Below are 15,215 nucleotides of genomic sequence, written 5' to 3'. Positions count from 1 at the left end.
AAATTTTTATTTTATTAATTTATTTTTAGAGAGGGGAAGAGAGGTAGAGAGGGAAACATCAGTTGTGGTTGCATTTCATGGGCTGGAAACCCAGGCATGTGTGCTACACTGGGAATTGAACCGGTGACCGTTTGGTTCGTAGGTCTGCTCTCAATCCACTGAGCTACATAATCTAGGGCTGGAAATGAGTATTTTTTAAAAATTAGAACAAGTGCCAGAGTTTGGAAGTTTCAATTCTTTCCTAACAACAAGTAAAAAAGACTGAAAAGACTGCAAAATTGAAAGCTCTTCATAGATCCATAGGAGAGGATAAGAGAAAGGAAAACCACTGCCCTCAAAATTGGGGCGACAGAAGGATATATTCAGGGAGCCATGCCTTATCTGAGCAGGGACTCAAGTGGAAAGCACCCAAGGAAAATGCACCCAGGTAGGAGAACTTGAACTGTAATTGACAAGTTGATGAAGGTTCAGTGTGGACAATATTGAAAGCGGAAAATGTCAGGCATCACAGCCATAAATGGTTCCACGCAATACTGTGAGATTCACCTCTGCCTCAGCTAGGTTCCCACAGTAAATATTGTAGAAAACACCCCTTGGGCAAGAGGAGGGTTAAAAAAAGTAACCATTTTTAAATACTCCAGAGCACTTTGTTTTTCTTGAAAAGGTTGGCCCCTCAAAGGCAAATAGTTAACTGGGGCCGAACCAGATTGGGTACTGTCAGGGCCCAGCTGATTTGAAATAAAGGGAAATGTCCAGCTGCAACTCACTCTAGTCATCCCGTCCCACCTAAGAGAGAAAACAAAGCAAACAAAACAAAACCACTGAAAATCTCTTGTGTAATTCACAAGTTCAGAGACATTCTTTATTTACTTTCTTTCCTACCCTATCTGTATTTTCAGCTTCCTATTTGTCCACAACCTTGTCAATGGCCTATTTTTCTCTGTTCCTTTTATGCTTCTCATATCCCTCCCATTAATATTCTTATTCTCAGATCAATCCAAGTGTATTTTTTGCCAAGTGTATTTTCTGCTGCTGGAGCATTTTGCATAGACGAGCTGATGGGAGTTTTCACAGATCAACACTTTCCAACTTCAGCCAGGTTTATAAGACACACAATTCCATTATCAACTGTTTAAAGTTTGTAACAATCTTTCCAACTCTTAATTCCTTTCTTGCCATTTGTTACATTTATTGTTAAGTCCCACTCAAAAGGGAGAACAGGAAAGTAGGCAAGAATCTTCCTCAAATTTCTCTATTTATGCACTTAATCTGCACTTTATTCTGCACTTATTTCCTTCCCTGCTGCCATAGGTCTCTCTCCTTCTCAAACCCACCTTGAGATTTCCAGTTGTCCCACTACACTATCTGGCTTCTGCCTCACTCTCTGATATTCCCCCCTTCTATATTCAGCCACTTTCACTAACTTTCCACCTCGTTGACATTCTTTCTGTTCAGAGGAACCTCCAAGGCAGTTCTCACATCAGGACTTTCCACTTGTTGCCTCAGCCTATAATGCTCTTATCACATCTATATGTGCTGCCTCCTGCCACCTCAAATACAGCCTCTTCAATGAGTACTTCCCTGACCACATAGCTCAAGTTTCATCCTTTACTAATCTGTTTTCATTCCGTTACTTAACACTCATCACTATCTTATTTATTTGTTTTCAAAATATTACTGTCTATTTTGCTTCCCAGTCAACTCTCCTATAATATAATCTTAGAGGGTCAAACACTATGCTTTCTTTTTCATCATTTTATTTCTAGCACACAAATTGGTTCCATCAAAATACTAAGTATTCCATAAGTATATTATACTAAAATGACTGAAGTTGTCTCTCAACATTTAAAAAACATAATATTGGCATCAATACTCTAAACATTGTTGTAATTGATCTTTAATATCATACCAAATAATAAAAATAAAGAAAAATGAAAAGTAGGATAAATTTGGCCCCAATGTTTAAAAATAAATTTATTTTCAGTAATTTAATGCATGTTACACAATTCTACTTTATCCTTTATCCCTAATATTAAATAATATCCCTAATATTATTTAATTGTGAAGATTCTACAATATATTCTGAAAACTGTCACTATATATTATATATTATGTATATATAATGGATACATATATAATGTATTCTTTTGATATAGTTGCTAGAAATACACTTTAAAGAGACAACATTCAGAATGATAGCATAAGAAACTACTTGGACCCTGTTCTCAATTAAACAACTGTAACTAGTGAAAATAATTCTTTAAAAAACCTCAGTTCTTCAGTTATCAGAAATCATCCCAAGGTCACACAGAAAATTAAGAGAAATAAAAAACTGCTAAATCTTTGTAATAACAGCAATAGATTTTGATACTGAAGTCATGACCTGATCCCTCCTTTCCCCCCAGTTTAATATGATGGAAGATATACCCCAGGCCAGTAAAACATACAAGGCAACCTCCTTCCGCAGCTAGAGGCTATGATATCTTGACAGAAGATGCAGGCCACCAGCATTACTCATTTTGTTGAGCTATACTTAGCAGCAGCTTGATCCCAGAAGAGAATAGCTGAGATGTCTGGTATTCTCTTTTTCACATAGACTCATTCACAGAGCAGCAGCCCTAAGCCAGGCATGGAAGGCTGAGAACACTAGAGCCTCGAACCGCCTCACTTCAGCTTGCTCGTAGTGTGGAGGTTCCACACCAGGAGAGGTGAGCCAAGAAACCAAAGGCCAAAATCCTAGCCTGCTCCCTCCCTCAATTTGAGTCAGAGATGTCACTCAAATAGAAGCAGGTCAGGACACTGTTCCTTCCCTACCTCCAGAGCAATATCAGAGTTTGTCCAGGGTGAGAGGATGGCTGTTAGAACATAAAGGGTTTTGTTTCAAGGGAGAGCACGACCACGGACCCCCACTACCACAGATTAATGCAGTCTAGTTTCCCACATTTGGGGAAGTCACTGGGGTCAGCCTATGCAGAGTGCAGAGGATAAGCCTCACCCTGGGAAAACCACCTTCCTGATCATGGTATCTCCCCTTCCAGGTAAGTACAGGAAGAGCATCAAGTTTCAAAGCTTTCTCTAAAGTCATTGACTTTATTTGGATCAGAGTGAAAGTTCAAGAATAAAGGTGCGTTAGAAAACAATGGATATTTGGTGATGAGGAATTAAGATGAAGCTGTTAGCTCCATGAGAACAACGAGTTAAATTATAGACCATCTAAGAAGTTTATCATAGACAGCTAGAGAAAAAAGGTAGCAGAGGAGGAGGAGGCATTGTTGAAGTCATTTTCAGAGGTCTGATATCAAAACTAAACAAAGAAAATTAAAGACAAAGTCTCTTATGAATATAGATGCAAAATGTACAACAAAATACTAGTAAAGGGAATCCAGCAACATATAAAATAATTATGCACATGGTACAACATGCATGAACCTTGAAAACATCATCATAAGGAAAAGTCATCTATCACAAAAGACTACCTATTGTATGATTTAATCATATAAAATGCAAAAGAAGGAAAGCTTTATCCATTTTATTTACTAGTATCCAATCAGTGAATTGGCAGAAGGGAGAAAAAAAGAGAAATAATGTATAATAAAGTTATCTTTATTATACAACTAGAAAAATAATGTTTGAAATACTGTGAGAGAAATCTCTACAATTGTACTTAATGATCATAAGATGCTGAATATGTTTAAGAATAAATTTATGAACATGTTATTTCCTCAGTTGTTCTGTTTCCATATATCTCATATGGAGGTGATCATCATTACTATGGGCTATCTTAATATTTAAGGATGCCCTTCTCTCATGTAATAGAAATATAAGAACATTTTATTTTGTACATATTTTATTATATAAAATGCATTTCTATTTGTTTTCTACATATATTTTAACATTCATAAGTGCATATAAGAAACATATAAGTAGTGGAGTCCACACATTACTTTACTTTTTAAGTAGATTTTCTTATTTTATTTCTGTGGAGTCTTATAACGTCCACTTTCTCATGTCTCCGTCTCTCACTTGATAGTGTCTTCCTATCAGCAGACAAATATGCCTACACCACTTGCATGTTAAAATAAATTAAAGAAATACAGTCAAACCTTGTTTCTCAAATGCCTCGATTCTCCAATACTTTAGTTCTCCACCAAGTTGCTCATGGAAACAATGTCTCGGTTGTCCAGGAAAATTTCCAACTCTGGTTTCTCTACTGGACAACTCTTGTTCTGATACCTGTATGATCAGTTGTGCATCTCTCAGTTAACAACAAAGGAAATTCTGTTTTTGAATAAATTGCTTCTCAAATAGTTTTCCAGAGTGAATTATGCTTGAGAACTGAGGTTCCACTCTTTTTCTTTTTTTAATTTATTTTTTCAAATACATCTGTCTCTGCCTACCCCCCCACCACTTTCCCTTGCACCCTCCCACCTTCCCTCCCTCAGCTCTTCCCCTTTGGTTTTGTCCATGAGACCTTGCTATATGTTCCTTGACTTTCCCCTTCCCTTCCTTTTCCCCGCCCCCCCCCTCCCTCCTTCCCTCTTGTCTCCGTTGATTTCTTTTCCTTTCAGTGTTGCTGGTCTTATTTTCCTTGCATCTTTGTACTGTTGGTTAGGTTCCACTTATAGGTGAGATCATATAGTATTTGTCTTTCGCCCCTGAGGTTCCACTCTTGTCTTAATCTTCACTTCACCATCCAGCACATATGCTCCATATTCACAAACTACATGAGCGGAAGAGTGCAAAGGGGAAAAAATTGAGACAACTGCAATAAAATAACAATAAAAATTATTAAAAAGAAAATATAAACAAATGGAACTTACTATGGAGCATTAATTCCCAACCTTATAAAGCTCAAAACTGTTATATATGTGTTATAGAGAATGTATATGTTCATAGAGCATATAAGTGCATGTATAACTGTTTCTATACAATTGATTTGAAAGTAAACAACTGTAATATTTTGGTATAATAAATCTCAAAAGGTAAATAGTCCAATCATTGAAAAAATTAAAGGCATTAAATTAAAAAGTAGTATTTGTTGAGGAATAATAAACTAGTTGAATTCTACATCATTGATCGGGGAAAAATTGAAGTAAAGAGAATAAAACAGGAAATTCCTAGTTTTGTCATAAAACTTATGAAAATACAAATTTATTTTTATTTAAGACTGGAAATGTGTATTCAAACACATCTCTGGTATCTCTATTTTAATTCTTTTTTTTTCTTGGTTATATGATTGATGTTATTGAAATAAAACTGAAATGACTCATTTTTGAAAAATACTATTTTTTTAATTCAGCCTCCTGATCCTAATCTCAATGATTAATACTCATCTTTCCCCCTTTTTTTCTGAAGGATGAGCACTCAGGTTAATTTCATCTTTGCCATGATTTTTATAATGCAATTAAATTAAGCATGTGATGGACTAATTTTTTTATCAGTAATTAATCTCAATGAGTAAACTAGGTTAATTGTACATTAATTTTGGATAAAGCTTTAATTCATGCACTGCCTATTCACTACTGAGTATACACTACAATTCCATGGCTTATAAGATTAAACACTATTTATGATGTTCTTGATCATAGGAGAATAACAATGTACAAAAACAAAACAACAAAAATCTTAAATTCCTTTAAAATAAAATATGTTTGTGTTTTGAATAAGAATTTTGCAATATTTGTTTGGTTTTGTTTATTCTGAAGCTTAGGGTATTCTTTCATGCCTATAAGCTCCTTGGTTTATGCCCTATGCCTTTCTGACTCATGAGGTTTGGTTTTTTTGCAAGTGTGTGGATGTATTTTAAAGCATGTGTGACCAAAAGAAAATAAAGTAGGGACTTTAAAAAAACCAAATCCAAGTGCTACTCATCAGAGGAGAGTTTTCGGTCTTTGCTTTACAAATCAAAGAAAACACAAATCTTTTTGGAGTAGTTCTGCATCTAGCTTTATGGTCTTACTGACATTGATTTTCCTTATAACATCGAGCTTTCATTAAAACTAATGCTTCACATTTATATAACTTGACTAATTGTAAATGATGTGCCCCTTATCCTTTTAGAGATATCCCATATTTCCAAGAAGTAGAATAGAGAATATAGATATCCTTTGTTGATTTCTTCCTGTACACTAGACTTCATTTACATGAAATATATAGAAATGTACTGAGGCTCAAGCTTGTGAAGTAGTAATTCCAGAATTAACAATGAAGTTTCCACGTGATTGTGGATGTATTCTGGGAAATATATTCTATTTACCTAACACGATTTGGTAAAACAATAATTGTAAACATTTAAATTCAAGGTAATATTAATCTGTATTTTCTTGAAAAAATCATTAGATCTATCAATACTAGGCATTCATTCTTGCAAAAGGTTGCATCGTATCTGCCTATTTAAAGTTCCCAGACAAGAACACTTTCCTTGTCTTCATAGACATTTGTAACTGCTAAACTGGGACAAGAATCTAGATCTCTTGAATACCATATAATATTCCTGCCCTTCATTATACCATGCTGCCTCATATGTTGCCTGGTCATACTCGCGGGAAAGGGATAAGAAGCCCGTAAGAAGGCGAATGCTCAGTCCTCAGGAGCTCATGTTACCATATTGCAAATACAAGTGTCCATCAGTAGATGAGTGGATAAAACAGCTATGATACATTTACACAATGAAATACTACTTGACCATATAAGAGGAAAAAATTACCTTTTCCAACATGGTTAAAACGAGAATATTATGCTAAGTGAAAAAAGCCAGTCACAGAAAAACAATTACTATATGAGTTCATTCATATGTGGAATCTAATGAACAAACTGAACTAGCAAGCAAAATAGAAACAAATTCATAGATAGGGATCAGTGGTAGAGGTGGTTAGGGAAGGTGGAGGGATTGAGCAAAAAACAAAAAAAGAGAGAGAGAGAAAGAAAGAACTCATGGACACAGAGGACAACGGTGTGGTGATTGGGGGATGTGGGGTAAAAGGAGGTGGCAGAGGATATAGGGAGGGCAAAGAATAATGGAAAAATACAATAAAAATTTTAAAAACAAGTATTCCTCTTGTCCTTCCATTTTGTCATGTTTCCTTCTTTTTTATTTATACTGAGAAAGGTACTTAACTTGTACTTTTTAACTTGACATGTAACAAATATTTTGTTTGTTTATACTGAAAACAACTGAACATGGAAAATTACTGGGTTTCCAGATTATATAAGGACTGGAGAAGAAAGCTCCAGGCTCTGCCCTCAGGAAAGACTCCCAGAATAATTGACCAGAACTTATCTTAAGAGATCTGCTCTAATTAACAGTAGAAGAAATACGAAGAATGAGGAACTTGCCACTCCAACTGTTAGCTTGCAAACCAAATTGTCCCTGCTACCAAGTTGTTACCCAGGAACCAGAAAGCTACCTTCAAAACTATTGAGTCCAAAACCATACTTCTTCAGCCATGATCCTTAACAACAAAAAGATTGCTCCACACCATGATAAAATTTGCTAACGCAAAGATCAGCTAAAGAAAAGAAATGTTCTCACCCCATAAATTCCAAATTTCCTGCTGTATGTCTGCTTAATGGAAACTGAGCCACAATCCAAACCCAAGTTGCAAAGCACTCTGCAGAATGTATTCTTTGGATTTCTGACCACTAGCATGCAGTGACTTTTTATAGTTGAATATACTTCAGTGCTGTAAAAATGATGCACAGTGATCTCTACATCACTTGTTAGAACTGTAAAACCTCAAGTCCTACCCCAATTCTATTGAGTCAGAATCTGCATTTTAACTAGATTATCTTAGATTCTTAAATACATTGAGAATGAGACTGTAGTAAGTCATTCTACAAATGGATTAAAAAGGACAGTGTGAGTCTATCAGCCACATCTACCACACACACCTTAAGACCACAGGTGTCACATATATGAAATGAGTACTTTTTTTCTTAATGACTTAAGATTATTTCATAACAATATTATTTTATCTTTCTAATTATCAGTAATTTCTCTGGGTCAAGACTCTAAATTTCACATTACAGAAGACCAATATAAGCTGGCACAAGCAAAAAGATACTAATGCTGTTTTCAAACTAGCTTCAAACATAAAAGTACAGACTGGTAGTTACAAAACAGTCACAAGGATGTAAAGTACAGCATAGAGAATAAAGTTAATAGCATTGTAATAACTATATATGGTGCCACTTGGGCACTGGAAATATCAGGGGAAAACACTTTATAAAGTATATGATTGTCTAACCACTACAGAAGCCCTGAAACTAATACAAAATAATATTAAATGTAACTGGTAACTGACAAAATTTAAAAAAGTGAAAAGGATATTGGTGATCAGATGTCATTATCATAAATCTGTCTCTTTTATATCTGAGTTGGCTTTCTGGTATTTTGCTTTTATTCCCAGATTTCTCATAATTAGTGATCAGATAGTTTGCAGAAACTCCAAGTGACAAACCAAGTGGAAAAAGAGATTTCTTTCTGAAATTCATAGTACAATTAATAGAGCCAATACTATTTGCATTTAGTGGACAGAATTTAAGTCACATGCCCATCCCTGAAACTGTCAAATGTACCAGGTGTTAGACTAGTGAAGCCAGGCTATACCTTGGTTCACCAATCTTGGTACGTGAGTTCTGGCTAAGAAAGAATTCAGAGGCAATACTCAAACAATAAGAGAAAGTTTACTTAGAAAACCACAGAGTAGTAGGGAGAAATGAGCATAAAAGGAACAGGTTTAGGAACAAGTTACAGAGGCAAAAGAAAAGCCCAAGGAGCTTAGGAGAAAGAAAAAGGTAAGGAAAATATGCCTGGAGACAAGGGGTAGGGGATGCCATGGGTAGGTTTCATAGAGAAAGCCACACTGGGTCCTATTTCTTAAGGCATTTATTTGGAGGTTTCAGCAGAGGATACCAATAGAGTATTCATCAGCTTTTAGGTGTGTCCTTCAGGGTCATGGTCTCCATTGATTGATCAGCCCCAGGGCAGGGAGTCATTAGTCAATTCAGTTGATCCTGATTTCAGCCATGGCATGGCTTGTCTGGTTTTGATGATTTTTTGGGCTTGCAGCTGGAACACAACTGAGGTCTGGTTGCATTTGATGCAGGTGAGAAACTCATTGTCTTGGGGGCTTAATGTTTAAGGGCTATTCTCTGGCTCCCATTGTCCATTCCCCATCTAAGGGAGTCTAACCTGTGTGACTAGGAACATGCCAGGGGAGGAAAAGTCAGGAGAGGGTCTGAACTACATGATCAATGTTATGCTGGTGGAGGAAGGGTTACCCTGTGGGTGAGGTCCTTGTTTTCACAGTTTTGCCTATTTATAGGCATCCGAGGCTTTCTGCTCTAGTGACCTTCTGTACCTGGCCCAGCATCTTTGCTCTGCTCATGCCTGTCCAGCTGCCTACCACAAGATAATCTTGGTGGGTAGGGAGATGTAATACTTATGTCCACTCATAGCATGACCAATTAGTCTCAACCTCACCTAAAGAGAATTGCTTATCAAGAGGAAAGAGTAGTTCTACAAAGGGAAATCTTGGTGCTTGTATAAGAAGATAATAATTTGCTTAGCAGTAACAAATAATAAATACCCACTATATTATTTTAAAGTAATTAATTATGAATACTTATTAGTTATTTTTTATACTCCTAGGAAAAACAAATTCATAGATTCAGGTTGGATTATGAGTTGTTATCATTCTGAAGAATTTTTCATAGATGTCAATTTAGGCGGCAATGGAAGATTTTTTCAAGAAGTTCAGTTTTATAATTTATAAATTAGCTCCTTTGACTCTTTAAAAATGACATATATGACCAATACTGGGTAGTCATGACCTTAAGTGTAAGATAAATCTTTTCAGTGCAGCATTTTTCTCTACTCTGTAGGATAAGAATGTTGATCATGTCTTTGTTTGTAATAAAATAATTCAAAACATTTTTGTACCTTTTGCTCCTAAGAGCAAATATTCTGTATCAATTTTCACTTTCCCAAGTACTTAATTCAAGATTAAAAGTTATTTTCCCCTGTCAACATAGGAAACATATGTCTGTAGAGAATTTTTATGAGTTTATTTGAACCATACTGACATTTGTTGGTAAGCAACACCTCAACAGATTTAAAAAATGCTCTGAAAAATTCAGTTTTGCCACTTATTTTACACATTAAAATCAAAGGGGAAGATGTAGGGAGGTTACATGAAATTCATAGGTGATGAATTAGAGAGATGGGAGAAAGCAAAGAAAGGAAATCTCTGGGATTGGATAAAAAGTTAAAGAAATAGATACATACGTCTTTCACATAGGTGGGTATAAGATAGTTTAACAATTAATCTACACAATAACAATGAGGGACTCTGTGGTTTCCTGCTCTGGTGAGAGATTGAGTCCTGAGGGGTATGGAAAAAGAATATTACCCCATATTCCAAAAGACAATAGACAGGGTCAGTTAAGTCAAAGATTCACCTTTGTAAAGAAAGATACTGACCTACGTCATGACTATCCACTATGACTTGCTTTTAGCTAGAAATTTCTACTTTCATACTATCCTGTGTGGCTACTTTAGGTCTCCAAGTGTGTAAGGCCTAATATGCAGTCCTTTCCTGGGCTTGTCAGGTTTAGCATGTGGCCTCTTTTTTTCCTACACCCTTCTCTCTCAAATGAATACTGGTTAGTTTCTTACTCATGAGAAATTATAAAGAAATCATAAATTGAAGAAACACTTGTGAAATCTTGACTATAATTCCATAAAAATATCCTACACTAAAGAAAATTATTTTCACCAATTAAAAATATTTCTATTGCATATCTTCAGTATAAAACCCTCTTAATATATTAGGCTATTCTTCAGTTGATTCAGTTATTTAATAAGAGGATGAACATGAGATTTCCTATGATTTAGTCTGAAGTTAAACAATTTATTTCTATTATCTACTCTTCTGAATAAACAATATTTAGGTACCTTTAAAGCATTTCTGCAGTTTATTTGGTAAACCTATTACATATCCAGTGTGTAAAGAAAGCTAAATCTGAAGCTTCAGTAGTCTTGTTATTGAAAAACTGATTCATAGATCTATCTACAACTTATTAGCATCATGAAACAAATAAGACAAGTCAAAGAATTCTTCAGAAAAGAACTGATGTGAACAATCCTTTGTGTTGAAGAGTCATTTCAAAAAACAATTTCTTTCAAAAGAATCTCTCCAAATTAAATTACATATCTCCAAAACCATCCCACAATGACTTAAACACTGATACTTTGGCAGCAAGCTGTATTTTTGTGAAGAAATCTTCATGGCTCACAATAGATTGCATTGGCCATGAAGGGATACTCTTTGAGTCTGTGAATGAATTAAATTGAATATATTCAGTGTAATGCATTTATGGACAGCATTTCTCTCTTAGGAAATCAAGGAAGAATTGTTTTGAAGCTAGTGGTAACTGTTCTCTGCCACTGATATTTTAGACTTGTAAATACAAGCCAAGTAATATTTTGATGGCTGCTAATAACTGCAGCAGCCTTAAGACAGGGTTGTCTTAGAAACACATTCTGTATTTGATAAGCCTTTCATTACCCAAACTTGAATTGAGATGGCAGAGAAGAAAACCTTGTGCTGCTAAGATGGCAGAGAGGTTGCAATTAGTGACCACAGCTCCCTAGAGAAAGACAACTTGAAGCTGTGTTGCGCTGCCTCTTAGGGCATGTGTGGTGTCAGGTGCCTACCACCTAACCTTACATGAAGTTGGTAGAATTATTAGATATTTATCTCTGGCACTATTTCCCACATAATTTTCCTTTGCTTACTTTCTCAAGCTAATGTGATACAATCTCTGACAGTGAGGCATCACTCTCCTCCTACAATCTTTCCCCTAGAAACTCAAAGAAACTTACCTGGCTTGAACTACATATTTTCAGAGCTATTACTAGTGACTGAAGACCATATATTTCCAAGTTTTAGAACAAAAAAGAAAAAAAACAACTTCTAAACTTCAAACTACCTTAATGTTCACTTTGTTTTCATATTCAAGATCTATAAATGTTCAATAATTTGCCACAATTCCATCAACTAACATCAGTAGAATCAGGAGCAACCAAGATATGACTTTCTGGTTATCACACATGTAAACTACAGATCTGTTCCACAAAATCACAGTTAAAATTAAATAAGAAATTTTATAAATGTTTCTATATCTTTATTGTTAAGTTCAAGGAAATGACTGCAAGAAGGAAATTTCAGGTAAGTCTTAAAAGAATTTCCAAGACACAAAGCTATTTGGGATTACCATGTAAAACGAGGTGAATGACTGTATACAATGTAAAAGTATGCTTCATACTGCATTTTAAACATAGAAAATGTCCTGTGAACAATAATAATCTTCATTTCTGTTATTATTTATACTCATTGTTAAAATGTCATACCCGAAAATGGCCTACAACAGTGGTTGAACTTCTATTTCATTATGCTTTCTTTGCATATTAAATTACGAAATAAAAACTGGCCATATGACATTGTCCACTTAAGTTACAGTAGCTTTGAAACAATTAGCCCAATCACAAAGAGTGAAATTAAGACAAAAATTGTATTTCCAAAATTAAGCCGATGACACTTGGATTGAAATAATTCCTGAACACCTAAAAAAACACTGATTTTTCTCAAAGAAAATTATCTGCTGTAATTGTCTAAGTAAACAATTTGTTTCCTGACCCTACATAATTTTATTCTACTATGTAATTCCTTTCTGAGTATAGAATTTCTTTTAATTATGTAAAACAAAAATAATTCTGGCACTTTTATTACTGTTTTTGTTTTTTTGATAAGCTCTCTGTGATGGGAAATTATTCAGTAGCATAATCAAAATGACCTAGATTAAAGAAAATCGCTGTCGCCTATTCCATCTAATAAACTTCATTGCCTTGACTTAGACTTCAAAAAGAATCATTTTCCCTTTCTTCTGTGGCAAGTTATTTTTAAAATTCTGTAATTTCCTTCGACTTTTTTGAATAAATCCTGCATAGATCATTAGTAGGGGAGGAGCTAATATAAAAAGAGTTTTGGAGGAATTTTCAGGGCCTGATTGCCCAACTATTTCCAATAATCAAAGTGGAATCTTCAAATAGTTGCCAGAATGGAGTTACAGCACCAGTGTGACCAAAGCAATATCAGATCTCTGAGTAATTTTTATATTATACAACATGTCCTATTGTTATTTTGTTCAAATTAATTTGTACAGTTGTGATAAGAAACTAAAAGAAGAGGAAAATACAGACACAGTACCCTTTGCTTTATTGCAAAAATCAACTTGAACCAGATTTAGAAAACTGTTACTGTTAGTATTTAGCTAGAAAAGGGGAGCAAAGAGGACCAGATATTGAGCTTAATAAAATGGGAAGCATGAGGATGTTCGCTTCAGCCGGAAGCTGTAGCTTCATACTCCAGGAGATTACAGCATTTCTACACCAAGCGGATAAACACCTCTCCCTTCCTTCTCTGGCACCAGAGTTTGGGGACCTCAAGGAGAGGTGCAGGATCCTGTGAAAGCTTGGCAAGTTGATTGGTTCTTTTGAAAAAGCACCTGATCCATCCTAAATCCAAGTACATATAGTCTGAGGGAAACAAGAATGTCTGTCCGTCTCTCTCTCTCTCTCTCTATTTCCCTCTTGCCCAACAGGTAACACTCTCATTCCATTTGCTCATGCATTTTCTCTATAGCCACGTGGCCTTAGCAACTGCATGGCTGACAGCAATATGGGCTCTGCCACCAAAGTAGCTGGGAGAAAACTAAGCTGCATGGGTGGGGACCGAGGCCGCTGAGCTCCATAGCACTAAGCTTTCATATAAAGCAAAAACTCTGGCCACTAGCTTTTGTCTTGGCCTTGCTGAGGACACAGTTGGACTTTTTCCAGGGTGGAACACATAGAGATGGGACATTGGAAACGCACGGGGAAGCTTCTATTCCCACCAGCATAAACTATGCCACGCCGCAATATCCAGCACATCAGTCCTTGGAATTCTTTCCTAGGGATCTCATGGAAGAGCCTAACTTCCACCACCAAGAGAACTAGGTGGAAAGAGCAACAAGTATATTATTGTTCAGAATTAAATGCCTGCATTATACTAGGCATGGTGCAACATCATTGCTATTTGATAATACTGGTAAGAGTGAACAACTTGCAAGAAAAAAAAAGCCTGTGCTTTTAAATTTTTGAATAAGGTTTTGTTTACTTATTTACATTTTTAATAAGGATTTTGTCAGAAATCAAGATTTATATAATAAAGCAGAATTTCTGAAAAAGAGGAGACTCAGAACCACATTTATAACTACTAAGTTAAGTTGATGAAAATTTAATGTCATGTAGAAGTTATAAGTAAGTATTCTATTCTACTTTTACTCATTACTTGAAGGCATTTAGGTTTTGGATTTATATTGGAATATTTAAGAAGGTAAATTCAAAATGAAGATGAACCATTTATGTTCAAAAGCTATTGCAATGACATCTTTAAACCAACGCATTTGATGACTACTTTATTAGGAAGAAAAAAAAATCTGAAGAGCCTGCACATATATATTTTATTCATCCCATGGGCTTCTTGATAACCTAAGATAGCATCAGTAAAGTGCTGTTTGAGTCTTTTAGGTTACCCTCAGTTTTGTTCTAAAGAAATAATATATTATTTGTGATTTTAAATAATATTGACTGTCTTTTTTTAAAGATTTTATTTATTTTTAAAGAGATGGAAAGGGAGGAAGAAAAAGAGGGAAAGGAACGTTGATGTGTGAGAGAAACATTTATTGGTTGCCTCTTGCATTCCCCCAACCGAGGACCTGGCCAGCAACCCAGGCATTTGTCCTGACTGGGAATCCAACCAGCAACCTTTTGGTTTTCAGGCCGGATCAATCCACTGATCCACATCAGCCAGGGCAATATTGACTGTCTTAATTGATTTTTCATCTATATATGAGGAAATATAATCTGAAATGTGTATCTTCCCATCTTTGAAGAAATTGTAAATACATAATAGACATATCTACAGGACCTGAGAACAATGATGAGATTTTCAGGAAGTTGTTTCTCATATTTTTATTTGGCTATTAATGATAATCTGTTGATACATCTGCTAACTCACTGAAAAATGATGGGTTTCTGTCATATTCAATGACAAACTCAAACTGCTTCTAATGGGAAAGAACAATATTGAAAACAGTTCTGGGGAGCAAGA

At 35.4% G+C, this 15,215-nt stretch overlaps 1 non-coding gene across 1 annotated transcript; it reads right to left on the bottom strand.

Moving 5' to 3' along the window:
• Positions 1 to 2,881: 2,881 nt before the first annotated feature.
• On the bottom strand, positions 2,882 to 3,046 carry LOC129083957 (U1 spliceosomal RNA). The gene has a single exon (XR_008530528.1). It is a non-coding gene; the product is annotated as a U1 spliceosomal RNA (small nuclear RNA).
• Positions 3,047 to 15,215: the final 12,169 nt, after the last annotated feature.

This window comes from Pteronotus mesoamericanus, unplaced genomic scaffold (assembly GCF_021234165.1).
Source record: "Pteronotus mesoamericanus isolate MK-2021 breed Mesoamerican mustached bat unplaced genomic scaffold, CSHL_Meso_final scaffold_167, whole genome shotgun sequence".
NCBI lineage: Eukaryota > Metazoa > Chordata > Mammalia > Chiroptera > Mormoopidae > Pteronotus > Pteronotus mesoamericanus.
The sequence above is the reverse complement of the archived record's forward strand: the minus strand, read 5'-3'. Positions and strand labels throughout refer to the sequence as shown.